We start from the raw sequence: 11,969 nt of genomic DNA, 5'->3' as shown, positions 1-11,969 counted from the left end.
TTCCATGGTTCAATAGAAAGATTCCATGGTTCAATAGAAAGATTCCATGGTTCAATAGAAAGATTCCATGGTTCAATAGAAAGATTCCAGAGTTCAATAGAAAGATTCCAGAGTTCAATAGAAAGATTCCAGAGTTCAATAGAAAGATTCCAGAGTTCAATAGAAAGATTCCAGAGTTCAATAGAAAGATTCCATGGTTCAATAGAAAGATTCCATGGTTCAATAGAAAGATTCCATGGTTCAATAGAAAGATTCCATGGTTCAATAGAAAGATTCCATGGTTCAATAGAAAGATTCCATGGTTCAATAGAAAGATTCCATGGTTCAATAGAAAGATTCCATGGTTCAATAGAAAGATTCCATGGTTCAATAGAAAGATTCCATGGTTCAATAGAAAGATTCCATGGTTCGATAGAAAGATTCCATGGTTCGATAGAAAGATTCCAGGGTTCAATAGAAAGATTCCAGAGTTCGACAAGATACACCTGCCTTAAGAAGGTCGAAACGTTGTGAAATAACACTTAAGGTGAGAACGCTAGTATTAAATAATTCAAATAGCACGAGTTTGGTGAGTATTCTGTATGAGTATCTATTGTTGTTACACCTGGGTTTGTTGAATGGAAAATGAAAAACTATGTTGGTCTGTGAAGTTGAGAGATACGGGTGGGGCTCTGGTACCTCGTACGTATTACAGATGAGCTAAGCCAGGTTCCTGCCAAATTATGCTGTTGCTGCTGCCGTTGAGTCTGCTGCTCCTACCCCACGCAACCCAACCCGCCCCGCGCCCCTCCATCACCCCTCCCCCTCAGGTAGATGACTCACACATTGTCTTTTGTATTCGTTAAGCGAGTGAGTAAGACGAGGAGTGTGGGGGAGGGGATGCTGGTTCTGCGGTTATTAAAGACATGCTAACATCAAAGAATAAAAATAGATTCCATCGTTGGATGCCGCCTTCGAGTCACTCGAAATGCTTGTCTGTAAGGTACACCCCCCCCCCCGTTTGCTCGTCTGCATTGATGACCTCTGACCTGCTTGAGTTGTTGGTTTTGTTGTTCGTTTAGTACAAAGCCCTCCTCCCCGTTCCATCCCCCATTTCCCCGAGTACAGGAATCATTGTCCCCAAAGGGCAAGAATTAAGCGCTTAACTTATACTGGTATTACGACATATTCAGAGCGAGTGATACTTATCATAGAGGAACGGAGAAAGCCTGTTGCCTCCTCAGAAAAAAAAAAAAAAAAAAAAGTTTCAACAGCGCTCTGAAGGCCTCCCTAGTTTTTTTCGTTGATTCGCCAGAATAGCTAACAGAACGAAAAAGTGGTTTAGAAAAAAAAAAAACTATATATATATATATATATATATATATATATATATATAACAAATAAAGATTACCAAAGGCAAGATGAATTATTTGGCGGACGTTGTCGAGACTGCCCCCCCCCTCTAAATTCCAGTTTTCACTTTCTTTTTGTACTTTTTTTTCCTGTTAATATTACCGATTACAGACTATCAGATTATAAAAAAAAATTAAAAATTGAAATTTTTTATAACTTTTCACGTGGGGGTTCAGTTTTCAATTATAACGTTGTGCTAAATTAAACACGAACTTTGTGGCCACGATGAAGAAATAAGATACATAAATAGATGAGAGAGAGGAGGGGTAGATACATAGATGAGAGTGGGAGCAGGGGAGAGGGGAGGTAATGAAATCTTCTTTTTTTTTTTTTATAACCCCTCCGTTCTAAACCCTAACTTCCGGTCCCATCAGAGAGAGTTGCCATTTTCTTTTTTTTTTTTTTTATTGTGGTCACAAAGTTCATGTTCATTTTAGTACAACGTTATAATTGAAAATTGACCCCCCCATGCGAAAAGTTATAAAAAAATATTTAAAAAAAATTTGTTTTATAATCTGAAACTTAAGTCAATAATCGATGATATTAACAAAGTAAAAAAAAAAAAAAAAACTGAAAATTGTGGAATTTAGAGAGGAGGGGGAGCAGTCTCGACAACGTCCACCAATTATTTTTCTACTTACCTGGATAAGTTTTTAATATTTTAACTTATTTTAAACTGTTTATTTACTTCGAAACACAAGTAGTGCTGAGTTAGAACAATATAAAAAAAATGGGTGACATTAGACAATTATCTGGGGATTCTTGATAATCGCTCCAACTCACGGTGACAATTATTGGGTGAGGTTTTTTTTACTACGATTTTGTTTAATTTTAGATTTTTGAGCGATTATCGAGGCTCGACTGTGGCTTTAATGAGATTACCATGTTTTTCATTTGTAACTCGACAGGTTTTATACTTTATTTTTAAATAAAAATTAAAAAAATGCATAAAAATAAGTTAAAAAACACACAAAAATATCCAGCTAGGTAAAAGAGTAACATATCTTGCCTTTGGTAACATTTATTTTGTTTCTAGACCACATTTTTTCGCTTTGTTAGCTGTTTTATAAACTCACCATAATCTCTAACAGAAGACGAAGCTTGCCTATATAAATAAGAAATTTGTAACCTCCATTGAATGTCCCCCCCCTCTTTTTGTTTTATATAGGAGTCCCCACTTATCAAGGCCCAGAAGCCACTCGAGGATGAAAGTTATTGTGTGTACAGTAATCAATGGGATATTATCGTAGTAATCGTTAGTAATGGAGATTTGATACATTGGATTACTTAAGGGGGCGGTTTATCAGGAATTTGTTTATGTTGGACTTGAAGACATCCAGGTTGTAGTCAGGTGGGAAACAGGCAAACGGAAGAGAATTCCACAGGCGTGCACTTCTAAGAAAGAAGCTTTTCTCATGGAATCTACGTTTTGATTTAGGCACAGATAAAGAGTGGGGAAAATTATTGACAGTGGTTTTCAGCTAGACGGGTGTTTTTCGTGAAAGCTTGGCGAGGAGGGGTGGGACCAGAGATTTGAGCTAAGACGAGCACTTGCCATGGAAATAACGATGAAACAAAGACAGGCTCACAACGTCTCTTCTGTGGGAGAGAGGTTGCAGGGTAGAGAAAAGAGCATCCCCACTAAGCTACGAAGTGTGTTTTTGTACTCTGTCAAGGCAGAATAAGCTTTTTTTAGCAGCTCCTGCCCAGATGTGGCAGCAGTACTCCTTCCTTGGACGTACTTGGCTTTTATATAGATATACTTGCATCAACAGTGAAATATCTACTTGAGCGGTAGAAGGATCCCACCATTTTTCCAGCGACCTTGGCAACAGATTTGATGTACGTGTTCCATTTCAGATCAGGAGTAAAGGTCAAACCCAGAAGCTTGTCAAAACATGGAGCCTCCTCAAGACGAGAGCCATCCATTTCAATTTATGCCAGATGTGGATCAGAGCGTTGATGATGTAAAGATAGAAGCTTTGTTTTAGATGCATTAAATTGTACCACGCGCTCAAGATCAGAGGAGAGAGAATCAGAGAGAACGTTGTCATTTACGGCCTTTGATATGTTGTCATAGATGGTAGCGTCATCAGCATAAATGTCAACAAATGATTTAAGTATGTGTATTGGGAGATCATTGATGTAGATCAGGAAGAATGTTGGGCCCAGGATGAACCCCTAAGAGACTCCAGCATTAATACTGTGAGCTTCTGATTTCTGCCCATCAACCACTTATGAGCTATCAGAGAAAAATGATTTAATAATTGAGGAAACATTTCCAGCTATATCATAGCTGGAGATCTTGTGAAGCAAACCTTTATGCCATACCAAGAGCAATTGCTCTGGAAAGGAAGACTTTATCAAGAGATTCACTAATTCTATGAGATATAACTGTAAGCAGATCTGCTGTAGATCAAGCAGAACGGAAACCATATTGCATGTCACTAAGAAGGTTGTTTCTGTTGAGGTGGTTGACTATTTCTCTATTTAACAGATTCCAGCAGCTTGCTTATGATGTACAGCGATTTGTTGGTCTTTATTGAGAGGGAGATGACTGATCACCTGAATTCTTAAATACAGGGAATACTGATGAGATTTTCCAGGGTGTTGGGAAGCAATTCTCTTTAAGGCAACGCTTAAACAGTTTTGTAAGTATGTGCGCTAGTGCTGGTTGAAGCTTTTTCATCAGTATAATTGGAATGTCCGTCCTTCTGTTTTTACCATAGATACAAAAAAACTCGATCTTCCCTTTTTAATAGTTATAATAAAGTTTTGTAACCCCCACCCCCAAAAATAATGAAATAAGAAATTCTATATAAGGTAGCGGCAAAAATATAAATAGCAGCGTTTCGAAGTTAATATCACAAAAAAAAAGAAAAAAAACGCCAACAATAAATCTTGAATTCAAAAACGATAAAAAAAATCGTGCATTATTTCAAGTGGTGGTCAATCGTGGTACATTGGCACAGTATCAAAATACGAATGCTGGTGTCGTGAGTTCAATCCTAACCTGTGCTGATGACGGCTTAAAGCTATAAACATGCATGTTCATAGTTTTTTTTAATTTTTTTATCATTATCACATGGAGGTCACCACTTATCAAGGCCCGGAAGCCACTCGGGGATAAGGATTATTGCATGTGCAGTAATCAATGGGATAATATCGTAGTAATCGTTAGTATTGGAGATTTGATAAAGTATCTTACTTAAGGGGGCGGTTTATCAGGAATTTGTTTATGTTGGACTTGAAGGCATCCAAGTTGTAGTCAGGTGGGAAACAGGCAAACGGAAGAGAGTTCCACAGTCATGCACTTCTAAGAAAGAAGCTTTGTTCATGGAATCTACGTTTTGATTTAGGCACAGATAAAGAGTGGGGAAAATTACTGACAGTGGTTTTCAGCTAGACAGGTGTTTTTCAGGAAAGATTGGCGAGGGGGGGGACCAAAGATTTGAGCTCAGACGAGCACTTGCCATGGAAGTAACGATAAAACAGACAGGCTCACAACGTCTCTTCTGTGGGAAAGAGGTTGCAGGAAAGAGAAAAGGACATCCCCCCCCCACTAAGCTACGAAGTCTATTTTGTACTCTGTCAAGGCAGGATAAGCTGTTTTTAGCAGCTCCTGCCCAGATGTGGCAGCAGTACTCCATCTTTGGACGTACTAAATATAGATAGAGAATTGCATCAGTAGTGAAAATATCTACTTGAGCAGTAGAAAGATTCTACCATTTTCCCAGCGACCTGGACATACCTTTATGCACGTAAATTACCTATAGCATTAAATTTAAATTTAGTTTTATAAAAGATGCTGAAAGTGCTCTCTGTTCACATCTTTGCATTTTTGGGCACGTGTTACAACGCTTGCAGATACATACACACACACACACACATACATACATACAGCGGCTCACTTAAAAGTAGCGCAGAAAATGTGGTAGAGAGGGGGACATTCTTTTATTGTTTAAATGACCTGCAGTATTAAAAAAGATGGATTTGTGCTCCTCGTGGACATCTATGCATTTCTGGGCAAGTTTAACAACGTTTGAAGATATTGCCTGTAAATCTTCTCTGGTGATTCTCCTGATATTGTTAATAATGTTCTCCTTTAGTTGGTCTAGATTGTTGCGAACCAGGATATAAATACCCTAAACTCGCTACAAGAAAAAATAATGAAACGAATTGAATGAAGAAACAAGGAACTCAAATGCTGGAATAAAATAAACATGTCGTTTATTTTCTGTTGAGAAATGAATCTTGGGTGTACACGACTACGTGCGTGTAAGGAAAGGGGAATGCAATAGAGAAACGCGAAGTGGCAAGCCGGCCTGTAGAAAGAGAGGGTTAAGCTTGTCTGTTTTGATGGACCAAAGCCGAAGGGGAGATAGTGAGAAAGTCAATCCAGTTCATGGAGAGAGAAAGCGTATAAAGTGTACGTGCGCTTGCCCCACATTACAGTAGCAGGGAAAGTGACGTTAGGGCGTGCGGTCGGTTCGTCGACTCAACAGGTCGAACGCTGGTCCGGACGAAAAAGGGAAGTTGACAGGTTTTGTTGACTTTTATACTCGAGTCAGTGTTCTGACTGCGCATGTCTGGCTTTCACTTTAAAGGAAGTGACGTCACAGCTCGGATGTGTGTGTGTGCACATGAATGTGTGTGTATGAAGATGTGTATATGCGTACGTGTGTGGGTGTGTATATGTGAAGAAAAACATGTTCGAACAAGATCGTGAGGATTATTTGCATAAACTTTTTGTTTTCAAGTCCCCCAAAGATAAATCACATGATGACATTTCCGGGGAACGTGGTGGCCATAAACCTTTGTTTAATGTTTTCTCTTCCGTAAACATGTCATGAACTCGTGTCAGTGATTTGTGAGACGTGTGGCTTGTAGTGCCATCTTGTATGAAAAAGAATTGCATTTTTGTCTTGTGGTGTTAGTTGGTCGGTAAGAGAACAAATAGAGATAGGGCTACTTGTAATTAAGCCGCTTAATCTAAAAGAAAAAGAATTAAAGAAAGATTAGATTGGACTACTTTTAAATGGTCCACTCTATATAAATACGTCCCATACAAAAGGGGAGACTAATAAGAGCTTATAATTCTTAAAATAACCGCAAAGGTAGCGGAAGAAAATTTAAAAATAAGTGCATTTCGAAGTTAATATCACTAAAAAAAAAAAGTCAACAACAAATCTTTATACAATATATATAAAAACAAAAGCTAAATGGAAGCCATCTAGAACATATTAGGTATTATCTTTTTATTAGTACAGCAGAACCCCGGGATACGTCATTAAAAATTAATAACAAAATAAAGCACAGTATATAAGACTCATGTATACAGGGTGACCCCAAAAAACAAAAAAACAACGAAAGATAAATGGAGGCCATCTAGAACATATGCTGTAGAACGGAGAAAAAAAGGCCAAAGACCTTAGTGTTTTGATGTGATGTTTTGAATATAATAAACTAGTTATGACCAAAGTTTCATTTCATTCGGACAAAACACTAAGAAACGGGGCCTAGAGTTGGAGCACGTTTTGGGGGGGGGGTCACCGTGTGTGTGTGTGTGTGTGTATATATTTTACATTTTGAATAATTTCTGAAGAGGACGCTACACAGAACGTCTGAAACGCGTAAAAAACTATTTCAATGATTTCAAAACATGATTACAATGATCTAAATATGATACCTTTTTATTTGAAAAATCAAAACACGGAATAAAAAAATAATGTTAAAAAATACATAGCAATTGTTAGTGACCTTTCTTATTTAAATATACATTTTTCTCTCGTTGAAATCTCTCAACCAGTTATATATATATATATATATATATATATATATATATATATATATATGGCACACTGACATTGATATTAAAAGCCTACTTTTTCTATTAAAATTATTAAAACAAACTTAATATACTCAGTCATGAATATGCGAACGACTTCATGAAGGTTAACTAATTTTCATATTTCCTTGAAAAACATACTTTAATTCATTTTGTAGACGATTGGTTTCATTTAATATCATGCTTAGTTATGTTTATGCATAGTTTCTATATTATGCATAATTACATAGTATTTAAGTCGAAAAAGTTTGGACGAATGACAAGTTACCTTATTTGTGCGTGCAGAACGGTCTCTACCAGATTCCTTTCTTTATTTTTGGTCTACAGACTTAGAAACTGGATATATAGGGAATTTGGACCTGTGGAAAAAACGATTTTTTTTTTTTTTTTTTTTTTTTTTTTTTTTTTACCAGTAAAAATGGCTGCTGACGAGGTCAAAATTGAAAAAAAAAAGAATGAACTTGGCAGAAATAAGTCGATTAAACCTGTTATTTCCGTGCATACACAAGTATGCATTAATAGTTTAAAGTCGCTTTATTTTTTGTTTTATTTATTTTTTACAAAACCTACATAACACTCTCAGACACATAAAGTAAAAAAGAAATCGGCCTTTCAAAGTCCACAAGGAACGAACTTACATACGGCTGGATCGATTCTTTTTTTTTTTTTTTTTTTAATTTTACATGAATGTACTTTATGTGTCTGGAAGTGTTCTTACGTAGATTTTGTAGCAAAATGTGTCTGATAAGTATGAACAATCGATAAAATCTGATTAAAGAAAGTTCGATTTGGACCAGTTAACAACCTTACATCACAAGTGCATTTGAGAAGTTTTATTACCGCACAAGCAGAAAGGCCCAGCCTATAAAATCAGATCTAGATTCTTTTATAAGACATGGGCGCTTTCGTAATGAATGTTTGTTTTTAGAGCACAACTGAACCATGATACTTGACTTGCATTTTAAACTTTAAATGAAGCTAATTACGGGTACTTTTTTAAAATCCAGATTCTCTACAGTGCAACATAGACTTTTTTTCTTTTTTTTTAATTCAATTTTCACCCTCAAACAAGGCACAGTGCCACTTTGAAGTAAGGGGCTACTATCGAGGACATAAGTTGCAGGGATATTATGAAGGAAGCTGAGCAGCAAGATGTTTGTTCACATTACATTTTAACTTCTGGATGTCAGTATAGTTGGGGAAGCAGAATCCTGGAAGGGACTTGCAAAGTCTAGCAGTTCTGGGGAAGAAACTATTGGAGTAGAAGGCCTTCTTACACCTAGAGATCACTACTGTGAAGGGGTGGGATTTAGCTGCTTGTCAGGTTTGTCGAATGTATTCACGTCGAGGGGGTACAAGTGCTTGTAGTTCGTCAGAGCATCCACCATTAAAATACTTGTAAAACAGGCAGAGGGATGCAACATTTCGTCGATGGGACAAGAGTCATTGTGGGGAGGCGTGTGAAGCTTTCTCCGGGTACATTGCGGGGGAGGGGCCTCCTTAACCAGAGCAGGCGATATTTGATTTAAAAAAAAATGGTCAATTTCACTGATTTGGTGACAATAAAAATATGGGATGATGGAATATTTGTTGATGTTCATTCAATCCCGTACAACGTCGGGTCTCCCTGCTAGTTTTATAGAAACATAAAGGAAACATGCGATCACGTGTTTATATACTGTTTATTCTTTCGGGTTTTTATTTTCGATTCATGTTGCTTTCCCTTCCAAACTTTTTTCTTTTTCTTTTTTAAACCAAACTCATGTAACCAGTTTTCAGCAGGAGGTCATTTTGTTTTAACTTTTAATGATGGGGGAGAAAGGAAAGGAGAAGGAAGCTTAAAGAAATATTTTAAAGGCAGGAACAAATTAAAAACAAAAATAAAAAGCAAAACAAATATTAGTTCTACCCTTGCAACTGAAATAGTAAAAATTGTAAATTATATTCAAGGGAAACATTACAAATTTCAAAAATCAAATTAAATTACAAGAATCCATAGTTGAATGTAAGGGTATCAAATATTTGCGTTGCAATTTAACGCCATTTTAAATCTCGTTTATAACGGTTCTTTTAGGCACGGGTATTAATGTGGAAAAACAGATAGGGGGACATGATTTTGAAAGCCGGTTTATCATAATTTTTTTGTAAGCTTCCGACTACTTTTGGATTGTATTTGAAAGATTAAAGCTTAAAGTTAATTTCCAAAAGAAAAAAAAATTGTATACGTAAAAAAAAAAAAAAAATTATAATGAAAAAGGTTTTCATAGCGACATGCAGAAGCTGACAAATTCGGGTTTGTATTACTGTACACATAGATTCGAAAAAGTTGTCAAAAAACAAATATAGAACAAGAGGGTACGTTTGGGAAATAATAAACTAGACAAAATACTGTTAGAAATTCGCTCAATATATGTTACCGTGACATAAGTTGACATGTATTCGGTTGTTTTCTAACAGTATTTTGTCTAGTTTATTATTTATAATACCTTTTCCCAAACGTACCCTCTCCGAGAGACAGTCGGCTGCCATTTTGAATTTTCCAATACATCGGTAAACATTGCATGTTTTTCGAGCTGAATAAACATGTTACACTGAATAAAAACACGTGAATTATATCCAGTTAGGTAGAAAAGTAACTTATCTTGCCTTTGATAACATTTATTTGTTCTATATTTGTTTTTTGACAACTTTTTCGAATCTATGTGTACAGTAATACAAACCCACAAATTCAGTTAAATCTTGAAGTTCAACAAATTCATTGTAAAAATTCTTTGAAAGATAAATATTAGTTTTCGGAGTCTATTTCAAAGATAATTAGTAAAATCCCAAGATATTGAATAAAAATAAAAAATAAAAATTTAAAAAACTTGTTTTTAAAAAAATAGCTTAATTAGCCCCCAAAAGTGAAAGATTCTAGCTTCGCAAAATCGCAACAAACGGAAGTTTTGTAAACATGAATTATACGGAAGCCCAAAATGTCAAACAGTCGAAAGGCTGTCTGAAAATGACGTCAGATAGTTCAAAGGGAGGTATTGGAATGCTGATTTTTTTTCCAGACGTGCATCCGTACATTCCTATCATGAATGCTTGTATAATTCTTACCATTTTTTAATTTAATTATTTTTCTGTTTTTGCATTTAGATTAAATTTTCTTTTATCTTTCAAGATTATAAAAAAAATTGTTATGCCGAAAGTTTCACATTCATTTAAGCAAGGAAAATATTAGAATCTTACATATAAAAAATTACACGAAACATGAAATCTAAAAGTAGAAATATTTTTTGCAATTATAAATTTTATGTGAAAATATTAAATAAAAAAATGCTTAATTCAATGATAATATCGGTAGTTTTAGAAATTAATTTTTCTGAGTTATATCGAATTCATTAATACGGATTTAGTGGATGTTTTTCGTAATGTTCTTGAAAAAAAAATTTTTTTTATTGTTACAAATTATGATGCTTTATTTTTTATAAAAAAAGCAAAAATAAATTCTTTTTTTTATTTTAAATACTGAAAACCAATAAAGGTATTTTTCACTCAGATTCAAATAGAAATAATTAGTTCATTATATTCCGTGATCAACTATAATATAAATCTCACCTGTCTGTTTAAATGTATGTATGTATGTTCGTATGTCTGCCTAAAACTTTTGATAGAGGCGACGGTTTTTCACAAGATTAGTAACATTTTGAAGCTCGACCCCTCGGACGACAAATATCGAAATATTGGTTAAAAGCATTAATTCCCTCATCCCCAACTGAGCACTTTTCTACAGGGAGGGGTGTTTTTTTTTCGCCGATATTTTTGAAAGTCATCCCCTCTTTTCGATTGTCTAGCCTTAATTTAAATCTACGTCACTTCCGGTTGGGCGATGGGCGCAACACTCTTTTCCTCCTTCATGGTACAGGTTCGAGCCTGCTTGCCAACTACCATTTGTTTTTTTTTGTTCAACCAACACCTTTATACACACCTTCATTTTTTTTCCGCCTTCTCGTCACGAGTTTGACCCTGCCTGCCTACTACAATTTTTTTTTCTGCTCAGCACACACCTACAAACATCCGGGCAACGCTGGGCACCCAGGCTAGTCCATAATAGAAATCTCACCAGTCTGTTTAAATGTATGTATGTATGTATGTATGTATGTATGTATGTGTGTTTGTTAGCACCATGTGTGTTTGTGTGTTGGGGTGGAGAGGGCTCCCATAAGCCGTGGTGAAGGCAACCTTTCTAGGAGAAGCAAATCTCTGATTTAAAAAACCATAAAGCGGGAGACCAGTACACGCATTAAGCTGGTCTGCAGTTGTTGCTGGCTATCTTGCTCTTGCTTGTTGCTGGGTCTCAACATTTCGAACCGAGAGAGAGACTTAGCTGTCGTACAAAGCTAAGACTCTGTAACATCATCTGTGTATAGATACTCCCTCAGGCATTTGTCTATAAAAATGGTCCTGTGGCGATGGAAAAGTTATGACGCATGGAGGCTTGAAATGCTGGAAACATGTAATAATTGATCTCAATGACCGTCTTCAGTATCATGCCTGCGTGAGCGTGTGAATTCACCAGTAGAACTAAGAAAAAAAAAGTAATTTCTGGGCTCATGGACATTAAGTGTCTGAGGGAGTGGCAGTCGTCTGACAAGACGTTTGCAATCATCATGTTTAGATATGTATGTGTATATATGTATATTTGCATTTATATGTATGTATGCCATTGACCATCTTGTGTATG

The 11,969-nt window shown here is 36.0% G+C and overlaps 1 protein-coding gene and 1 long non-coding RNA gene across 2 annotated transcripts in view; both read left to right on the top strand.

Moving 5' to 3' along the window:
• LOC145269850 (uncharacterized) overlaps positions 1-11,969 on the top strand; it is a 509,018-nt gene that overhangs the window by 171,482 nt on the left and 325,567 nt on the right. The window lies entirely within an intron of this gene.
• On the top strand, positions 7,930-10,037 carry LOC145269095 (uncharacterized). Its single transcript, XR_013864952.1, has 2 exons — positions 7,930-9,533; positions 9,973-10,037. It is a non-coding gene; the product is annotated as an uncharacterized LOC145269095 (long non-coding RNA).

The sequence above is a fragment of the Euprymna scolopes genome, chromosome 45, assembly GCF_053919585.1.
Source record: "Euprymna scolopes isolate OS-2025 chromosome 45, ASM5391958v1, whole genome shotgun sequence".
NCBI classification, from domain to species: domain Eukaryota; kingdom Metazoa; phylum Mollusca; class Cephalopoda; order Sepiida; family Sepiolidae; genus Euprymna; species Euprymna scolopes.
Note: the sequence above shows the minus strand (reverse complement) of the source record. Positions and strands in the feature narration are given on the sequence as shown.